We start from the raw sequence: 22,687 nt of genomic DNA on the forward strand, positions 1-22,687 counted from the left end.
AGGTATAGAAATGGAATTTTGTAGCAAATGAAAAATGTCATGGCTGACTGGGATTTGAATATACTGGTTTATATTCTTCCCATGTTTCATAGATAATCAATTTGTATCATTTTATTAATAAGAAAAAGCTGCAGTAACATTTCTTTGTATATTTCATTCATGTTTGATTTAAATAAATTTTTTTTTCAGGAATTTAATAATATAAAAATGAAAAACATTTTATGTTTATAAATCTTATCTTTATAAATAAAGATAAAAATAACAATTTATAAAGAAATTAAAAAGGCATACCTCCTCCGCAGTAAATTTATCAGTTTGTGGATCCTACCTTAATAAATAATGATATATGCAATAAAAAGTGGATTATTCCTAAATTTCAAAGTAAATAATTTCTTAGCTTATTAGAGTATAATTCCTATATAAATAGAGTACAGGTAAAGTTAAAATAAAAGAATTGTTAACCAAAAATGTATTCATTTAAAAAGTGATTCAACTTTTAATACTTTTAAATACAATAAAATAATATAATTAAATAAAATTTTATAATATTGTAATAAATGATTGGTAGACTATAATAAATTGATTAATAATTAAAATTAATCAGGTCATATTTCCTTAAAATAGTTAATTTCTTCTAATTATTAGAGTATATAAATATATATATAAATTATTAGAATATATATATATATATATTCTAATTATATATTTCATCTAATTGTTATTATTATATATTTATATTTATAAAAAAAAAGTATACATAAAATATTGAGGAAAACATATACCTTTCAATCACACATTTTTAAATAACCTGTTAAAAATAATTTATTGTAGTTAAGCGTAATATTACACAAATCTCCATTCATAAATTAAATCGGTAGTCCTTAAAGAAAAAATAAATTTAATTTGAATTAAACTGTACATATTTTTAGCAAAACTTTGGAATCGTACAAATAACACTACATTTAATATGAAAAAACTTAAATACATAAAAGTATAAATAAATTAATATTTGAGCTCAGAACTGTAAATTGATTTTATTTGTCATGCAGGACACTTTTTCTGTGGAGTTAAAGTCAGTCTGTCTGTGTTTATATTTAAATTTATTAAATGATCATAGACACGCACTCTTGAATCAACAGTTAAATCTCTCTCTCTTCCAAGAATCCATAATAGATCTAAAAAAATAGAATAAAATGTTAAATTATGATTATTTTTCACTTACATTTAATACTGAGCTTTAATTTTTTTTTCAATGAAAAGATGAAAAAACTATGAAGATTCTTGCCAAGACTTGAACCCACAAACAATTGATCTTGGAATGTTACGAAATGTATATTATTTCGTATGTATTATTTTATATGTATGCATTATTATATAATAATGCGAGTTCAATATATAAATTACATCTATATTATATAAAATATAATATATATATATATATATATACACACATGTAAACCTATAGGTGCCCTAGCAGTATACACAAAATTTCAGCTCTATGTGATTAACAATTACTGAGAAATAAATTTATGAGTTAAAAATACAAAATGGCAGATAGCTGGTAAACTAAAGCTTGGTAAAAAGAAAACTTGGTAAACCAAGCACGTTTTTTTGAACAGTAAAAATATATTATATATATTTACCGTGGTAAAACAAATTGTTAGGGATGTAGGATATCGACTGAGCTTCCCAAATTCCCTCCCGGCCAGGATCCTATCCTTTTTAACAGTCGATAAGTCCACCTGCATTTAGTGGTGACTTCCCATCTAGCTTACCACTCCCCGATCATGTCATTCCAGGCCGTGCTCCTCCGTTCCCCCTCAGCTACCCTTTTCCTCATCCTGGTCAACTGTTGTATTCCCGCTATAACCATTGAAGCTTCCCGAAGGGCCATCCGCCGTTGGACCCTTTCCATCCTTTTTCTGTAACGTTCAACATCTATTGCTCTAGCCCAGATTGGTACACTGTGGATGCAGGAGTTAGTTCTACGCAGATACATCGGCTCGACCCCCTGCACTACATCACCCACAAACATCCGGCACGATCACGACAACCCATGATGGGCACTTCAAGGTCATGGGTTGATAGATAATTCATGGGGATTGATATCCTCATAAATTATCTACTAACCAGTGTCTGTTCATTAACAAAAAACGTGTAATGAAAATTATTTTTCAGTATTAATATTATATAATATTTTCATGATTTAGTAATATTTTATTTTATTATAAAATAATAATTTCCATATTATTAAATTATTATAATTTATTACATAACATTAATGAAATTGTTCCAGTTGAGATCATGTAGAGTTATTTAATTTTCTTTGGGAGAATATGAAAACTGTTTTTTTCACCTAGTGACTCACTTCAAGAATGTTTGCCATAATTTTGTCATCTATGAATGGATTTGAATAAATAAGATGTCATTTTCTTTATCATAAAACACTTTTTTTTATGAAACATATCATTGAAATAAACCGGCGGTTGCAAAGATATGAACAATTAAAATGTTTACATGGCCACCATTTTGAAATTGATTGAGAATGCGTTCATTATTTTTATACAAGTAAATCTGTACACTAACAATATATGAAATCTCAGTTTATTATGATTAATAATTCCCTTGAAATAAATTTCTATGTTAAAAATACAAAATGACAGATAGCCCATAAACCAAGCGTTTCCAGACATATGCTTGTAAAGTTTTTTTCTTTATTTTGATGTGGGAGACCATCTGGTTATAGAATTTTGAATACATCAAAGTTCTTAATCTGTACAAAAGACATCTGGTAGAATATTTCACACAGTTCTGTACACTGTATTCTGAAATCATTGAAACTGAAAGTTTAACTCTCATTTGTTACATAGTATAAAGGAAGATGGCTTTGGTAAACAATTTATAATTTTCAGATAGTTTTCTATTTTCCATTGTGAAGAACAGATTTTTTAAAATGAATTATTTTTTCACAGATGAAGTTAGTTTTAAACTGATCATATTAATTCTTGTAATAGTATTTACAATGAATGGATTAATCATGGACCCATACTTTGTAAACAGAGATACACACCTCAAATGTGACAAGAAATGATTTTAACGGAGTTACTAAATAGCAAATTTTTTTGAGAATATTTATTTAATTTGGCAGTAACAAGATGATGTTTAGTAGTATAGGAATTCCTTTACAGCAATTTTTAAAAAAAATTGACCGGACAATAGTATATTAAGTATTTCTAAATTACTTATACAAAAGTAACCTTTAACAATGAAAAAAGTAAATATCTTACAGAAATGAATAAATACAATAGTGAATACATGCTATCTATATCTTCAAGTTCATTTACAAATGTTCAATATGGCTAACTTTTGTAACACAGCAGATGTCCCATTTGTAATCAATTTTCTGCCAAATTCTAAAAAGCATGTCTTGATCTATGGTGGCAACTGTTTCTGTTATCCAGTGCCACAACTTGTTGACATTTCTGGAGTGGAGGAACAAACACTCTCTGTCTTTAACATATCCCATACAGAGAACTGGAATTAAACCAAGAGATAGAAGAGGCCAGGAAATTGTTCCACCATGACCAATCCAAGTTGGCATTTTGTTATTGAGATATGTGAAAACTGCATGACGATAAATAATGTGGTGATACACCATCTTGCTGGAAAATCCATTGTGTGCCTACATCCTGTTATATTTGTGGCATTAGACAATGTTCATGCATGTCCACATACAATATGCCAGTTACAGTTGACTCAGAAAAAAAGGAAGGACTGTAAATTCTGTGACAGCTTACAGCACAAAAAAACCATTTACCTTAGGCTAGTCCTGTACATGTTCAATTTTGTAACATGAATTCCATTTACCCCATAACCAAAAATTATGTCAATTCACTTTACTGCTGGTATGGAAGGTTGTTTCATCACTGAACAAAATCTTATTAAGATAATTAACTTCAGTCGCAATTTTGTTTAACATGTTAACACAAAACTTAGTTTGGTTTTCTTTATCACTTTCAATAAAGCTTATATCAATTGTAATTTCTAGGGTTTAAATGACAGTCAATTATGCAATACATCCATACTTTAACTCTAGGAATACTCAATACTAAGTTGGCGTGTCTTGATTTACCTGGACTATGAATGAATGTCCCGTACTGTTTGATTACCACTTGAGAAATTGAAGATCTACTTTGACCTGGTGTCCTGTATGATACGTAACCTGTTTCAATGAAATGATTGTATCATGCAACAACAGACTGTCTTTGAGGGGGTTGCATGGTAGTAGCAGAACAAAAATAACATTCATTTGTTCGCTTTCCTGACTTGGATTCATGAAACCATTAACAACATTTAGCACACTCTGCACTGGTGTATGACTAATGGGAATTGCTATTGAAGCTGGGTGAAAGCCCGGTTATCTAGAGCAGTTCCTTTGAAATGCCCCATTGACATCAAAGATATGACCTGGCAACTGACCTTAACCATGCAGGAGGCATCTTGACTCATGAGGGGATGGGAAGGCACTGACTATCCAAGAGGAGTGATGAATCTTATTGTCACTAAAAGAAAATTTCAGAGAAGGTGCAATTATACAAGAGACCTGAAGATAGATCAGCTATGAAAAGGTCTGCTTGTAATTTAAAAAGGCTGATAAAGATAATCAAAACCAAGACGTTCAGATATTACATGGAAAGTCCTTTCCCTTTGGGTAGGGTAATTCTCCTTCCCAAAGGGAAGGAGAATATGTCAGCCCCCATTCTCATTTACAGCAAATGGATAGACTTGTAGAACTATTTGCTGCGCATCTAAGCAAGATCTTTCAGTGAAATGAGAGAGAGATTCATGACTTCTTGGATAGCTTGATTTCTCTATGTCTACCTATACAGCATTTCACATGTGCAGAAGTATTTCAAGTGATCAAGAAAATATGAGGTGTAAACAAGGCTCCTGGGTTTGACTAAGTAACTCATAAGATGCTGTATATTTACTACTGAGAGCCATCAAATACATAACACACCTCTTCAATGACATCCTTTGGGTGATGCATATCCCAATGCAGTGGAAAGAGACTGGTCCCAAAACCAGTCAAAACTATATAAGGTTCTCCAGGTCAAACACAACTAAGAGTAATCTGACTTTTGATTAGGGGTTTCATAGTGATCAGCCTTGGACTGGTTTTGTATTCTATCTATACTGCTGACCATCCTAACATGAACTCTGAAACTCCTGTGTCCTTTGCTGATGACACAGCGATTATGCCAGTTGACATTGACCCAAGATCAGTATCAGAAAAACTTCAATCAGAGTTAGACCTTCTAAGTGACTGGCTAAATGGAAGGAACAGGTTAATACTAAAAGAGTTGAATCATGTGACATTTGCAATGAGGAGGGTAGTTTGCCTAGATGGTGTCCATATGGACAACATATAATATCTAGGCCTTCATTTGGACTACAGTCTAACATGCAAGTATCACGTGAGAGAGAAGAGGACGCAATTAAATATTAATCTTAGGTGAATGACCTGGTTACTAGGAAGTAGGTCCATGTTGTCATTAAGTAATAAACTGCTATTGTATAAGGAATTTTTAAATCTAACATGGGCTTATAGGATACAACTTTGCGGTACGGCAAGCAATAACAATATTAACATCATCCAACAGCTTCACAGTCTGAGGAATGTATCAGAGGCACCATGGTTTGCGAAAAACAAGGAGATCCATGATTAACAAGGGATGATGTCTATTCATGGGCTAAGTTCAAAGTACATGGGTGACATGGAGACCCCTCCACTGTTCACTAGACAAGATTGCCATTGCTGCAAGGAGTATCAGTATATGCCTGCTGATAAGGCCTCTGGTGCAGATTTCCTTCCAGGCCTGGTGGTTAGAGGCGATCCAGGCTGTGACGAAAGCACTATGTGTTTTTCTCTTGTCCCAGATTTGAGGATACGAGAGTGGAGAATTGCTGAGTAACACCCATAGAGTGATTATGTTCATGCCTAAGGAGGTCCAGGCTGTGCTACTAGAATTGGAGAGTAACTGGTAGATGATGTTTGGATTTACAACAAAGTCATGGAAGAACTAAGGGCCTCGGAGGAGTCTCACTTCAGATTGAGGTGTCGGATGGTGTGGGAGCAGACAGGCCCTCACCTGAGTGCTTTGGGGGTTCCCTGTGCATGTGGGGATTGCCTGGGTGCAATGAGGTTGGGAGGCACTCCACCCATGTATTCGATGGCAGCTTCTGGTAAGTAGTGTGAAAGACTTGTGTGCTTGATGTGTATGTTGCGTCCCAATGCACATGATGTGTGTGATTCTTGTTTTTCTTGCTTTATGCATGATTGGTGTATGACTGTGTGTGAGGGCATATCACCCTCCCTTCTTGATGAAATGCTTCCTTAAGCTGTTCCAGGAAGTGTGGGAGCCAGGGGTGGAGGTTTAGTCGGTAGTGTGCAGGTATACACATGCTCTTAATAACACCTTGTAGAACCTGTTAGCAGGCCCTAGGTATCTGTAAATGAGGTTTCTCCGCCTCTTTAAAAATAAAAACTGAAAGTACATACTTAAGCTTAACATGCATGAAACCCATCTGACTGTCAACCTTTTGGATAATAGTGAAGTGAGTGACGACTGAGAAGGTTGGATGTACTAGATCTAGGCTGTTGTGCGGTGAATATTGTTCTTTTCTTTACGAAGTTCTACAGATTGCTGTTGATAAATTATTTTAGTTTAGTAATATAATTTTTTTGTTTCAATGTTAGTAAATAATTAATTGTTTACGTTTACTGAATTATTTTGTTTCATAATTTTGACCTTCTTTCTTCTCATATATAACTTGTGACTATTTCTTAAACTCATTTGCTTGTTCTGTTTTGTTAACAATTTGACTTTGTTGTTCTTTATGGCTACATAAGATAGCGTATCGACAATTTATCCTTGTAGCTCTTTATATTTAATTGTTTAATTATTTGTTCTTTGTTATGGACTTTGCATTGTTAGTTGTATTTTATTTTTTTATACTTTTAGTTGTATTGTACTTTGTTCAAACTTTTATTGAATTGTCGAGGAGGATATCACTTGATGACTCCCTTTCACATCAATATTTCTCTGTACAATTTACTTATAATTTCATTATTTAAGAAAATTTTTGTTAATAAAACAGCATAAAAAAAAAAAAAATAAATAAATATACACAAATTGATTTGATGTAGTTCACAGATGAACCAGATTTTGAAATCCTTATTATAAAACAAGGATAGTCTTATATATCTTATATAGGATAGGCTTCTAATCAAAAGAAAAATACTTTTAAGTTTTTTTCTTTCAAAATTAAAGTTTGTTCAACATTTTCATTATTACAAAACAAAAAAATTAATATTAATTTAAAAAGATAATTATTGTTACCTGCATGAAGGTAAATGAATACAAACGTATTATATTTATAAATGATTATTCAAGATGTGGTTAGCCTCTTGTTCTTTTTTATAGAAACAACAGGGTATTTGTGTAATGTGCAAGTGACTTTGTTGTAATGCAAAATGTCTGGGATCAAAAGGTGCAAGACTGCCTGAGACAAATTAATATTGTTTCAACAGGCCAATCATGCTAGTCAAGAAGTATTTTGTATGGTAGAATGTAATAACTTTGGGACAACAAAGTATTGACTTCATGCCAACTAATTTTTAATTGTTTACTTTCCTAAAATAATTATTTTCTAAAACTCTGAGATGCCTGTCATCACTGATATGATAAAACAGCAGAAGTAGCTTCCATGAATGGGTTTTGGAAATGTTTCAAAAAATAAACAAATACTATGAAAGAAACGTAATGTAAAACTTTGTAAAACAGACAATTTTTATAACAAAAATGTTCCTAGAACTCAGTTAAAGCTTCTCACCATAATTTTATACATAATAAAAGAAACATTATATTTAATACCTAGACGTAAATAAATTTTCATTAAATATTAACAAAATAGTTTGCATGACATTTTCAAATCACATTGAATTATTTATTACCCAATGAATTTAATTTGTATATTAAGGGAAAGTTATTAGAAAAGTTGAATAAACTAATAATTTAGGAATTATTGTTGATCAACACTTGTGTTGGAAATTATCAAATAACTATTATTGTGCAAAAACTAAATATATGATTTACATTTTATACAGGCTTAGTTATACCTGCTGCAATGAATTTTAAAGCATTGACTATGATGGCTAGTATGGTGCCTGTCATCCAAACTGAAAATATTCACTGTCTACTTTTCACCTTCAGAATCAAATTGTTTTCTTGTATGTACATTTTATTATCTTATGTTACTGGATGGTATTATGGATTACTTTAAATATTTTCTAACTGCTGTTAATATTTTATAAATATTTTCTAACTGCTGTTTATATTTTATAAATATTTTTCCATAAAAATAAATGTTATGGTATGTTTTTAAATGTTATAAAAATGAACACCTATTCTCAACAAGTATTATAGCGATGTCAGTAATAATATTATAATTATAAGACATATAAATATAGTTTATAATCTATTGTGATTTTATTTATTATAAAAATAAACACAGACAAGGTAAGTATTACAACCCAGGAAATGAGTCACCTTTCTTAGAATCGTATCAAGAAACAACATTAATATATTGTTTGGTATGTGCTCATAGTTTTCAAACACAGACAGGCCAATGAATGTAACAATAAGTAATTACCCATATGCCTATGTTACTGAATGCTTGAGTACAATTTAATTAACTAGTTGTCCTGTATTTGTTGATCCTGTAAGAGCATTTGTGTAAATTCCATTTCTTTTTATTCGAGTTTTGATTGAGCAAAAATAATCACATTTTATAATCAGTGTGTATTTCTAGTGTTTTATAAGTATTAGTGAGCTTAATTCAGAAGAAAAAACAGCAGACAGATGTGGGGTGTCTGATCTCAAGTCCAAGGAATGAGAAAAGAAAAGAGCGGCTGCTAGAAAAATTAGCCAAAAATGGAGGAAAAATTCTAAAAAAATTAAATGGAGACTTCTTCCTCCATTTCAATAAAATATAAACCCCATGAAATGCCTGTCACAGGACTAGATGACTTTGACAAGTGAGTGGTGGGGACAGACTAAACAAATTTTAGGAAATCCATAAACAACTACCGAGAGTGAAAAAGATAATGTTAGCGCTTAAAGATGCCACAGGTTATTCAGGAAAGAGATGAGTTTGACAAAAATAATAAAAGACTTGGGCTTTAGGTGGAGAAAAATCAAAAGTAGATCTCACTGGGTGACATACATAAGGTTTAAGCACTCACTATCTGAGTGCTGTAAAAATATTTAGAACTGAAAATAGGCTGACAGTGTTCTTTGACAAGTCATATATATTATCTTCTCACACTATCTTACCTTACCAAATAAACTGTGGTGTAGTGATTTTAGTAATGGGCTAAAAGTTCCTATTTCAAAAGGCAGCAGACTTATAGTGATGCTGGAGGAGAAATGGATTTTATATCAAACGCCTTACTAACTTGGCAAGCAAGTTTAAAAAGTGGCAATTACAGACAAATGAAAGTGGAAAAAAACTTAAAATGGACGGAAGAGATGTTAATTCCAAACCTTCCTGATAATTCTGCGGTACTTCTGACAACACATCCTATCACAATGCCGTTTTAGAAAAATCACCAATTTCCAATTCAAGAAAAGAAGATATGGTACATTGGTTGCAGAAGCATTCTGTTCCTGATTCTTCCTAGATGCTGAAACAACAGATGTATGAATTGGTAAAAACAAACAAGGAAAAGTTAACTAAGTGTTTGACGAACTTTTACAAAAATAAGGACATGACGTTACCTGACTATCTGCATACCACCCGGATTCAAATCCTATCGAGTTGGTTTGGTGCAGAAATTAAAGGATATATAGCAAGTTATAATGTAACTTTTGATATCAAAGATGTTCAAAGGCTATGTGAAAATAAAGTGGCCAAAATGAATGAAAAAAATTTAAGGGTGTACTGTGGTAAAATTAAGGAAACAGAAAGCTTACTATACACAACAAGAACACATTATTGACAATACTACGGAATCATTTAATTGACTTCTTTACAAGAAGATAGTGACAGTGATGATTACAATAATGATTCTGATCACAGTAACCTCGGATATTCTAATATTTAATGTGAAGTGAAAATTATTTGATTAATAAGATAAACTCTCGGATGACATACACTCTCTTTAATTAAAATAGTTTTATTTTGTTCTAACATTTAAAAACAATTAGTTTCTGCTGTACTTTCTGATTTAATTATTTTGTGTATTTAATCATTATCTTGCATTAACTTCTGAATAACTGCTTGAAAATAAAATGGAATACTGGCACTCAATGAAGTTTATACATTTTGATTTCCATGTTATACCATTTTACGTGTAGGCTTACTATTGTACAATTCCCAGCTTCACATAAGAACTTCTGTAATTCCTGTGATGTTTATAATTTTGAAAAATGCATAACATATTTTTATAAAAAATAGGAAATGGTTGGATAATAATTAAAGGTTTTTTAGTGAACCAATTAAATTTGACATAACTTATATAAGTTATGTCAAATTTATTTAATATTTATTTATTTAAATTTGGAATCACTCTGTATATACAGAGTGGTTCCAAATTGCTCAGCAATCTCTTGGGAGATAATTCTCCCAATAATTCTATAGCCAAAAATAAGGAAAAAAGTTCACATAAACATAGGTAGAAAATGGTTTGTTAGAGTTTTGGCTTGCGAAACATTTAGCCCTGCTTTCTGCTCCCTCTGTGAAATTAAAATGTACTAAAATTCTTGGGGTACAAATTGATGGGTAAATTTGATTCTTCCTTATGCTTTTTCATCTAAGAAATTGCATAAAAGTGGTCCCAGACCTCTATCTCATTTAGGTTAAAAACAAAAACGTGGTAAAACACAAAAATGTTTTGTCGGAAAATATACATTTTTACATTTGAAATAAAATAACTTTGTTAATTTACCAATGAACAAATAAAAATTTTTAGTTAACTTTATAGAGAGTTTAATTCTGAGAAAACTAATGTAACATCTATTAAAATTAAACACAAATTTGAGAAGTTTAATTAGAAACAAAACACACATTGTTACAGATTTGGTAAATTCAAGCCATTTTGAACGGATCCAGGTACATAATGAGAAACAACCATCATCTGTTTTGAAACATTTTCTGTAAAATTTCAAATGAAAAGCATTTAGATTAGTCATTTGAGTTGACTAAAATAATTTCTTCAAGTTATTAGTAAAATAAAAAGGTTTGTTTTTAACATGGGATTCTATATGTACTGCCAAGCTAACTTTTATAAAATAAAAGAATATTTTCAGTCAACCTTTTAACATTTACAGCAAAATTTTTTATCCATTCCAGAATAAGTTTTAGTAAATTGTACTTTGCAGTTAGCAGAATAAACGTCTGCTATCTGTAGGATTTCATTTAAACCATTTACATTTGTAAATTATAATTTCTAACGTGGTTCTTGAGTTTAGGTAAATGCTGTTAAACTAATGCTTAGGGCCAAGCTATAAGGTTTCTAACAAATAACTTTCCCCACAAAGTTGTTTATTATACTATTCAGGGTATTTCATGCTTATCTGCACTGAATATAATAATATAGTTTATAAACAGCACCTTGGGGTTATGAGCCCATATAAAATCCAAAAGTAAGGTGTTAAAAAGAATCCTTTAAAACCTGGTTTTGTGCAAAACTTGGAGGGTAGGAAGGGAGAACTTAGTAAACTGGTTACTACAACATTGGATGACAACATCAAGTTTTATTAACAGTAGTTAGCATTTATGGTGGTTAATGTCAAAAAAAGAACTAAGGAATGAGGCATTTTCATAAAGTAAGGACCGTCTGGTCATTAAAAAAAATTAACTCGTGAGAACTTTTCTCATGAGCTAATTTTTTTTACTTACAGTTTAAGTTTCCTATATATCTACTTCAGTTTTTCACATAATCACCATTCAGCTCTAAGCACTTTTCGTAACACTGCAACAGTTTCTTTAACCCCTCTGCATAGAAGTTCGCCACCTGGGAATTGAACCAATTGACAATGGCAGTCTTGAGTTCCTCGTTGTTTTCAAACTGTTGTTCACCAAGCCACTTCTTCAAATGCAAGAAGAGGAAGTAGTCACTAGGTTGGTACTGTATGCAGGGTGATCAAAAAGTTTCCAACGAAAATCTTGAATCTTCTTCTTGATTAAGGCAAGGAGGATTACGCTGGATGACAGTTTCCTGCGTCGTCGATTTTGGATAGCATGTCTCAGTTTAGTGGGTATTTTACAATACATATCAGCTGTAATTGTTGATACTTGTTCTATGAAATCAACCAAAATGATGCCCTTTTCATCCCAAAAAATGGTAGCCAGCATTTTTCGACTTGATTATGGAGATTGCTTAAACTTGTTCAGTTTTGGGAAACTTGAATCGCGTCACTGCATTGACTATTGCTTTATGGTTTTACGTCTACAGATGCACAAGGGTTCTATTGCCATGTCAGACTGTTTCCTAAGCTGAGATAGCACAAAAAGGCACTAGTGGATGAGGTGAATTGGGTAAAGACAAGCCTCCTATTTGTTGTTAAATCATTTGATCAAATATGCAACTGTAGTACATGGTGTATCAATACTTTGCTATTTCTTTTTAACTTAATTATAATCAATTAATGCTGTCTATAGTTTTTATTATTTTATAATAGATAATATCAATATATAAGATAGTCAACAACATAATAGTTAAGCATAACATGGCATGTATTTTTTAACTATGTATACATACAGACATACGAGGTCTGTAAATGAATTGTGACTGGTTCAGAATCACAATCTAATTATACATACGGTTTCCCTAGTCTCCATAGCAGTGTTGGAACGCAGAAAATGGAATATCCTTCAGATGGTCGATTACATTTTTTAAAATGTTTTCTATTATTCCAAAATGGTGTCCTTTGAGGTGTAAAAAGTCAGGAACATGAAAAAGTCACAGACACTCAAGTCAGGTGAATAAGGTGGTTGAGGAGGTTGAGGAACTACAGGAATGCTTTTCTTTACCAAAAACTCATGATGCAGCATCCAGTTTTCTTTGTTGGCTTTTCATGCGGGCAACTCTTTTCTGCAGTCTTTCAACAATCTCTCTGTAAACATATTGATTTACAGTCTGTCCTGTAGGCAAAAAAAACTTACTATCGAAGAAACAAATTAGCATGGTTTTAATTTTTGATTTTTTGGGACATGGTGAGTTTGAAGTGTGCCACTCCTTGCTCTGGTGTTTTGTTTCTGGGTTGAACTCAGATATCCAAGATTCATCACCAGTAATAAAATTTGTTTGAAAATCAGGATCAGTTTCAATTCGCCGTAGAACACAGCATACTTCACCATGTTGTTTTTCTATTTAACAGTGAGGTTTATTGGGACCAATTTTGCAAAACTTTTTTCATATCAAATTTGTTTGTCAAAATTTGATGGACTGTGGTATGATTCAAATTTAATTGTTCTGCAATCATTCTGACAGTTAATCGTTGTTGCCAGTCGTAACATATCAAGTCTCTGATTCGCTCAACATTGTCATCACTTTTTGACATTAACTGTCTTCCAGAGTGTGGTTTGTCGTCTAACTGATTCCCGGCCATCTGAAAATGCTTTAAACACCTAAAAACTTGGGCTTGAGACAGAGTGTCATCTCCATACACTTTTTTAAATTTTGAAAAAGTTTCAGTAGCATTCTCAAAGAGTTTAACACAAAACCTGATTGCACAACATTGTTCAAAATTAATAACTCATTTTTTTTACGCCCAAAAAATTTGTTTATTTACATCTTACGTGGCAACAGTAGAATAAAAATATTAATACCTAATATAAATCAGCTGTTCATATAACCATTTGTTTACTAGTATCTTTATAGTATTGAAACTTTGGCTGCCAAAAAAAACTAGTACAATAATTGTATAATAAAACTACCTTTCTCCTGTTGTGTAATCAGCTATCCTCTTTATTCTAGTGGGGTGCACTAAAATATCTGAAAACCAGTGCTCATTCTAGTTTCTGTGGCGTGCTAATTTTGTTTTTACAGTTGCAGCAACAAAAATATGCATAATGTCTTATCTCCTCAAAGTTGAAAAGAACTAGAAATACCTGAAATCAGGTTTGTGAGAAGAATCCATCTTGCCCACAGGCATAACAGCAAATATATTTGCATATGCATTTTCTGTTTTAAATTATTATGCTATACTAAGTAGTTGCATACAGTATATAAAGTAGTTGTGTAATATTTTACATATTAAATCTTGAATTTCATAATTCTTATATATTGTTTACTTCAAATGGCCTATGGCTTCTTGATTATCTTCTACTCAAATATCTAATTTAGGGCTATATTTACCGTTGAAGTTTTTTATCACACCGGACACAATTGTATTTATAGAAGTTATTTAAGAACTAGATTGAGAGACACATTCCTCCAAGATGATTCCTATATTATCTGTTGCTTTTACTTTTCAGTAATTAAAGTCTTTAGTAAGTTTTTATTTTTGACATTAAGGCCAACATCTTGACTTTGACCTTAGTTGAATGAAATGTTTTAAATTTGGTTTTGTACGTGATGAAAGTTGGTACATTTTGTAGAATCAAACATCATGTAAAAGCAACTTATTATTTTCTAAAATTGAGATGACAATGAAAAAACTAGATTTTAGGATTTATCATAAAGATTTGAAGCATCAAATCTTTTCAGCAACTACTGAAAAGGCTCCTGATAAACCTTAGGACTCATGGTTTATCTGGTGTCAGTTTTATTATTCTGTACACTAGTTGTTATTGCTCAAGTGGATACAGATTCCCTAATCAGCAAGCTTGTGTATTCCTTGATTGATATCAGGATAATCTTTTCATTAGATGAGTGTATAACTTAAAAGATGACAACTTTTAAAAATTTTTAAATATTTCCTTCTACTTTTTCTTACAGGTAGGAATGAATGGAAAAGAAGAATAGAAATCTGATAAAGACTTTTGACAAAAATTACATGTAAATTTTTTCTCATCAGCTTGAATGGAAATAGTCTTAAAAGTACAACTCTGTCTAAAGGACATATGACTGAAGTGTTTGTCAATAGTCCTTTAGTAAGAGTCCTACTTACTTTGCCCACCAGTTTGAATGGAATCTTCAGATGAAAATATTGTATTGAAAACTAATAACAGATTTTGTTGTGAATTCTAATTTAAGATCTATGTTTAATTATTTAAATGAGATCTGTTTATATTTTATATATTATGTGCTTATTTTCTACACAAATGTTAATGTTTTAAGACACTTTAGTGATAAGTAAACTGTTTATAGTTTAAAAATGCAGGTGAAATAAGATTCACTCGTTGATAAGTATATACAAATGTTGTAATAGAACGTTTACAGACATATGTTTAAGATTAATATAGTACAGTACTACCATACAAATTAGGTTAGTTTATAAGTTTACAGTCCACGGCAGCCAGTCCGCGACTGGCTCACTAACCCGTCCCCACCACACTACTACTACTCAAACATGCCCCCCCTCCCACCGTTGAAGGTGGAGACTACAATTATCTGGTAGTACACAAATTTTAGCTAGAGCTCTTTTAAATAGTCCCCTGGCGGTTCTTATGGTGGCTACTTGAGGTATATCATCAGCTCCGAAATGAAGTTTTTCTAAGCGACCCATCTCCCAATGTAATGGAGGCCGAAAATCTTCCATTTTTTGTTGTAATGTTGAGAGGTACTCATTGGTACAACGGTGCCAGAAAGTCTGGTAAAGAAGTTGTATGCGTTGCCAGTAGTCAAGTCTGTTTATATTTAAATCGTTTATGTCAGGAACAGGAAAGGATGTCAATGATTGTCCAATTAGGAAGTGAAAGGGTGTCAAAGGATTTAAATCGTTTGGGTCAGTAGATAAAGCTGTCATAGGTCTAGAGTTTACAAACGCTTCGATCTTTATGAATAAAGTTTCTAGTTCATAATGCATTAAGATATGGTTTCCTAGCACTCGTTTAAGGTGATTTTTTAGTTTTAACTCCCGCTTCCCAAATACCTCCAAAATGAGGTGATTTAGAAGGAATAAAATGCCAAATAATGGCAGCCGCGCAATATTTTTGGAATTGGTGTTGATGGGATTCAGAGAGAAAAAAATATTTTTAAGTTCATTTAGTTTGTTTTTTGCCCCTAACAAAATTTGTAGCGTTGTCAGAATATATGTTCTTCACAGCACCACGGCGAGCGAGTAGATGTTGCGGCGAAAGAGTAGATGTTGAAGAGCATCTAGGAATTTTTTCGTTGTCAAATCAGGAACTAATTCAATATGTATAGCCTTTGTTGCCATGCATACAAATAAGGCAACATAAGCCTTAACTGATGATGATCGGCGTTGTGACATTCTACGATAGTAAAAAGGTCCACAAAAATTAACTCCAGAATTTTGAAATGGGATTGTTGAACTCTATACGATGGTAAATTACCCATGAGATATTGTGATGATTTAGGAGCAACTCGAAAACATTTTAAACATCGTACAGTAGAATGTGCTAAAATCTTTCCTTTGATAGGCCAATATTTAGTTCTCACTGCTGAAAGTAAGGCTTGAGGGCAAGCGTGTAGTGTGTTAATGTGTGTTTCATTAAATATTAGTTTAGTACTAGTATGATCATATGGAAGGAGATCCAATCCTTTCCGATCTTAATTTTTTTAATGTCTTCATCAAATGTTTGTTGTACCTGTTTAATCCAAAGGATTTCTGCATTTTGTAGGTTGTTAGCATCAAGATGACCAGTTTTTCTAGTTTTAGAGTTTCTGCAGTTATGTATAAACCGTTGACACAAAGCAGTGACTTGTAACAGCTTAGACCAAGTCACAGCTAGGTACAGATATTGCTACAACTATTGTCTTTTTATGCTCTTCTAATTCTGGACTGATACTAATTGTTTGAAGAGCTTCAGGCTATTCATCTTCAGCTTCTGATAGTCAATGTGGTCCATGCCACCAAAGAGATGAAGAGATAAGTATACTTGGCGTAGTCGATCTTGATATCAAGTCTGCAGGGTTAAGCTGTGAGTGGACATGTTTACAGTCACCAGTTAATCTGAGCCACCCTGTTGCTGACAAATGCTTGCCATGTATTTGCTGGTGAATTTAGCCAATGTAATACTATCGTTGAATCCGTACAAAGAGTGATAGAATGTATGTTCAATTTAATGGAGTCACGAATTTTATGGAGCAGTTCTGCAACCAGTAGCGCTCTGCATAGTTGTAGCCGTGGTAACGAGACTGATTTTATTGGAGCTACTCGTGATTTGGAACAGAGTAATTTAACTGAAATTGAATTGTCACTTTCAATCGTACGAATATATATACAAGCACCAAAAGCCTTCTCTGACGCGTCGGAAAACCCATGTATTTCAAATCGTTGACCCTTGTTTCCACTGAGGACTCTTCTATCAACTGTTAACTGATTTAATGAGATAAGTGATTGTCTGTATGCACTCCATTTCTGTTTAATATTGTCAGGAACTGATTCATCCCAACCGCGAGGTCTTTGTTCATTCAAATTTCTTGCATTAGTAATTTTGCTGCTATTACAATAGGTGATACAAAACCAATTGGGTCAAATATACGGGAAATATCAGACAGTATTATTAGTTTCGTAATTATGTTTGGTGGTTCAGGCAATTTTTTAAAATGAAAAGTGTCACTAGTAGGGTTCCAGAAAATGCCTAAGGTTTTAAGTGTTGTTGTCTGATTAGACTACGAAATTTGCTTCCTTATGTTCAGCTGGTATATTATCTAACAACTGTGGCTGATTAGCACACCATTTTGGCAATTCAAATCCTGCAGTTTGTAAAAGTTTTATCAATTCATTTTTTAAAGTATTAAGGTCATCTAATGAGTCACAACCGGTTAAACAAGCATCGACGTAAAAATCCCTTTTCAAGACTTCAGTGGCGACTGGAAAGTTTTTCTTTTCAACTTCTGCTAAATAAAATAACGTTTGGATAGCCAAGAAAGGTGCAGATGCTGTTCCATATGTAACAGTCAGTGTAAATTTAGACGATATTGACGGATTTTAGATATTGTTGAATTGGTTCAGATGTATCATTACGCCAAAGAATTTTTTGATAATCGCGTTGTTCTTCATCGATCATTAGTCTGATATCGGATGTAAATACGTATATGTGCAGGTGAAATGATAATAAGATGGAAACCAGATCACGCTGTATGGTCGGTCCGATCAAAATATCATTCAGAGACTTGCCGGAAGTTGATTTAGTGGATGCGTTAAACACTACGCGAACGCGAGTGGAGGAGTTTGATTCCTTCAGAACAGGATGATGTGGCAGATAATACCCATGTTCTTTATTATTAAGAATGGGTTCTAATTCATCGTTTTCAAGATATTCGTTTAAACAACTTATGTAATCTTCTTTAAGTATAGGATCGTTTAAAAGTCTGCGTTCTAATGATAGAAACCGTAAGTACTTGATCCATTGAAGTGCCTAGAGCTTTCTCAGGCTCAGAAGAGAAGGGTAGTTTGACAATAAATTTATCGTCAGCTTGTCGTGTAACATTGGTCAGAAAATGAGATTCATATGGTTGTTCTTGAGTTAACTTTGGTTTAACTACATCTTCTAATTGCCAAAAAGAAAAAAATAAGTTGATCTGTGCTTGGCTGCGTGTTGGCATTTACGACTGTAAGGAAAGAATAAGTTCTATTCATAGCTTTCTGAGATGAAATTTTACCTCAAACTACCCAACCAAAAACTGTATTTTGCAGAATAGGCAGATTGTTCCCTAGTTTAACGCGTCCATCTAGAAGTATCTCGAAAAATTCATTAGCTCCTAAAAGGGCATCAATACCTCTTGATTTGAAAAATTCTTCATCCGCTAGTTTAATGTCATTAGGGATTTCCAGTTTAGAATGAAATGAAGACGTAAGTAAATTATTAGTAATTTTTCGCAAGACGAGAAATTCAATATTTTCAGTATAATTATTGAGTCTGGACTTAATAACTGTGTTTACAGAAGTGTTTGTGGATATACCTGTACTAGCAACGCCTGAGACATTTGTGCAAACCTTGGACTGCTGCAGTCCTAGAGCTGAGACTAAAGAAAGACTGATGAAGTTAGATTGACTCGACTATCGAGTAAAACGCGGCATGGATAAAACTTTCTCTGCGAGTTAGCGATGGAAATTACAGCAGTGGCGAGCATAACTTCTTCATTGTTATTGGAGCAACAGACTACAGTTGAATTTTGAAAACTTGTCGATGAACTTGCTGATGGAGGTGAAGGCGGTCCAGAGGCTTTCTCTTCAGCGACAGGCAATGACTTCAGATTATTCGTATTATGCAATACTGTATGATGGCGTTTGCGCAGTGTTTACATGATTGAGGGCTTTTACACTGGATTGTTCTATGGTTTGACCTTAGGCAGTTGAAACATAAATTAAGCAGTCTAATTTTGGAATAACGCTGAGAATTATCTAATTTTAAAAGTTGTTTGCAGTTAGAAGTTAGATGATCTTCTGAGCAAATGGCACAGTTCTGTTTAGTGGTGTTCATAGTATGAAATGTGTTTTTATTTATTGAGAGAGAGACTATGGTTAGGCTTCTTATCCTTAAAAAATAATTTTTTAGATTGAACACAGTGTTATTCACGACTTTCTTGAATGGAACATTGTTAGAGTAAAAACTCCATTAGGGTTATAAATGAATACCGCTTAGATTGACTATCTAATATATTGCTTGCTTCGACATTTAAATCATTCCTACTCTGTTTTGCCTGATAGGCCTCCCACCTCTCCTTTGTTTCCAAATATAATTTTTTTACAATTAAAAATACTAACAGGGTTCCCCAGTGACCAGCTGGTTCGCCTAAATTCTTTAACGCCGCGAGAGGTTCGTAACTGCATCGTATAAGTGTCTTAAATTAAAGGCAGGTGATTTTTCATGTTTAATAAGCTATCAACGTATGCTTTAATTATTAATCTTTTGTTTTTGAAACGTTTCTGGAGATGAGACCACGCGGAGTCATAATTTTCCGCACTAATATTAATTTCCTTGATTGTTCTTAATACCTGTCTTGACAGACAAGAGCGTAGGTAATAAAACGTTTGAATTTTTGATAGTTGAGTAGAATTATTAATCATAGTTTCAAAAATGTCATAGAAATCGGTTAATTCTTCATATTTGCCGGAAAATGAAGGAAGTGGAATATCAGGAAGTTTAACATTGTCGGTAACATAGGGAATTCTGGATTCAGTGTGTGAAGAAGAGGGAACTGGTGATAATTTTTTTTCGGTAAGGATTTTGTTAATTTTACTTTCAATGGCATAATAATTTTCTTGAAAGTTACTGAGTTCTTCTTCTTCATACTGATCATCGGTGCTCAATGGCCAGATTTTCGATTGGACAGAATTGAAGACCAACACTCCTCAAGTCACTTGAACCTTGTCTTTAAATCTGAATGGGAATTAACGTTACTATCGAATGAATCCATGAAGTTTGTAATACGAGTAAGTCGACCCTTTATATAACCCCTTTTACATTTTATTTCACGAAGTATATCACCAAGAGGGGGTTCAACAGAAATGTCGTCTAAATCCATATTTAATCAACAGCTTAAACGATGCATGGAATTACAACAATTTAACAAAAAAATTACTAAAATGATATAGTAGAACAATATATGAAAATACAAAAATAACTACAAACGTGCGTAAGTACATAGATTACAATACATAAACTGGATCAATGGATAAAATAAACAGTGAAAATAAAAATAAGTATTTTTATCAGTAGCATGATTGAATAATTATTCTAAATATAACCATGAAAGAATTCAAGAATAATACTAAACAAAAATAAATGTACAAGTGAAATCCTTAATTCAAATTCTTGGAATTAATGTTTGTACATAACATAAAACAAAGATTACTAATGACTAATAAATGCTGAAGGTTTATGTAATCTTAAAAAAATAGTAATTAGGACATTATAGTTAGACAAGACAAACATAAGATCATTAAGAAACTGATAAGCGCAAGTGCGCAAGAATGAATTGATAATAAACGTAAATTAGAATGTGCGTAGGTTAAACACGTAGGCTCTACTCTAAACAACATAAAAATGCAACATAACCATATTTTTGAATACTTCAAATGTTCATAACGAAACATAAAACAAACAATAATACATATAACCTGAAATTCACCTAATGAATGATTTTTACCTTTAAAAACTTGTAGGCGTATTTATATAAAAAAAACTGTGCCTTTAATAAAAAACATCAAATACATACGAACAATAAAAAATACCTATTTACTTTACTTAATAGTGAAATGACAACATACAAAAATAAAAAATATCGGTGTCTAACTTAAAACAACATACAATAAATTCACAACTTTGATTGACATTACACCACAATTAATAGCGCATAAACATGAAAATCGATAAATTACTTATAAAATATCTTAACCTAAAGAAAACAAAGTTTCCACATAACTATTAATTTCAGTAGAATGAGTATGAAAAGGATACAAATTATCATGAGCGAAATGCCGTTCAAGCAGTTTGCAAAGCGTACATTGGCTGATTATATACCTCAGCGAGTGCGAAATGATGATATCGTAGCACGTAGTCAACGTAGCATGCAGTGGAATGATCGTAGCCCCACACAAATCAGCATACAAATAATAAAAAATTAAAATACTTTCAGTTTAAGATTTCCCATAAAATAACGATTAAGTGCAACGTTTATTGGTTTAATGTTTTTAAACTAAAGTTCAGTGCATCACCACAATTAAGAATGCATAAATTACGAAATGTTTATAGTTTATAATAATAGTTTAAGCTTACGTTTAACTTTGAAGACTGCCGAATCACTCTTAAGTTTTCAAATTCACAAAAGGTTTTCGTAATCAATCATGTCGGGATCACCATGTTTATAGTTTAAAAATGCAGGTGAAATAAGATTCACTCGTTTAAGTATACACAAATGTTTTAATAGAAAGTTTACAGACATATGTTTAAGATTAATATAGTACACAGTACTGACATACAAATTAGGTTAGTTTATACGTTTACAGTACACGGCAGCCAGACCGCGACTGGCTCACTTACCCTTAGTCCCCACCACACTACTGCTACTCCAACATAAACTTTAACAAGACAAGCATGTTATAAATTCACTAAGCAAACTGATAAAAGACATAATCTGCCTAGTGCACGATTTTTAAAGTTGATTACTCAAAAGTGCATCTGCACAATGCATGTTTTGTCACCAAAGCACAAGTGCGTATTTTTCTACTTTTTCTTACAGGTATGAATGAATGGAAAAGAAGAATAGAAGTCTGATAAAAGACTTTTGATAAAAATTACATTTACATTTTTTCTCATCAGTTTGAATGGAAATAGTCTTCAAAGTACAACTCTGACTAAAAGACTTTTGACAAATGTCAAACTTCGCAAGTAATTTTTGTCAAAAGCCTTTTAGTAAGAGTCCTACTTTGCTCACCAGTTTGAATGGAATCTTCAGATGAAAACTTTGTATTGAAAACTAATAACAGATTTTGTTGTGAATTCTAAATTAAGATTATGTTTAATTATTTAAATGAGATCTGCT

The 22,687-nt window shown here is 32.4% G+C and overlaps 1 long non-coding RNA gene across 1 annotated transcript; it reads right to left on the reverse strand.

Moving 5' to 3' along the window:
* Window positions 1–881: 881 nt before the first annotated feature.
* Window positions 882–22,158, reverse strand: LOC142322984 (uncharacterized). Its single transcript, XR_012755989.1, has 2 exons — window positions 21,922–22,158; window positions 882–1,175 (listed from the first exon to the last, which is right to left on the reverse strand). It is a non-coding gene; the product is annotated as an uncharacterized LOC142322984 (long non-coding RNA).
* Window positions 22,159–22,687: the final 529 nt, after the last annotated feature.

This window comes from Lycorma delicatula, chromosome 4, assembly GCF_047948215.1.
Source record: "Lycorma delicatula isolate Av1 chromosome 4, ASM4794821v1, whole genome shotgun sequence".
Classification (NCBI taxonomy): domain Eukaryota; kingdom Metazoa; phylum Arthropoda; class Insecta; order Hemiptera; family Fulgoridae; genus Lycorma; species Lycorma delicatula.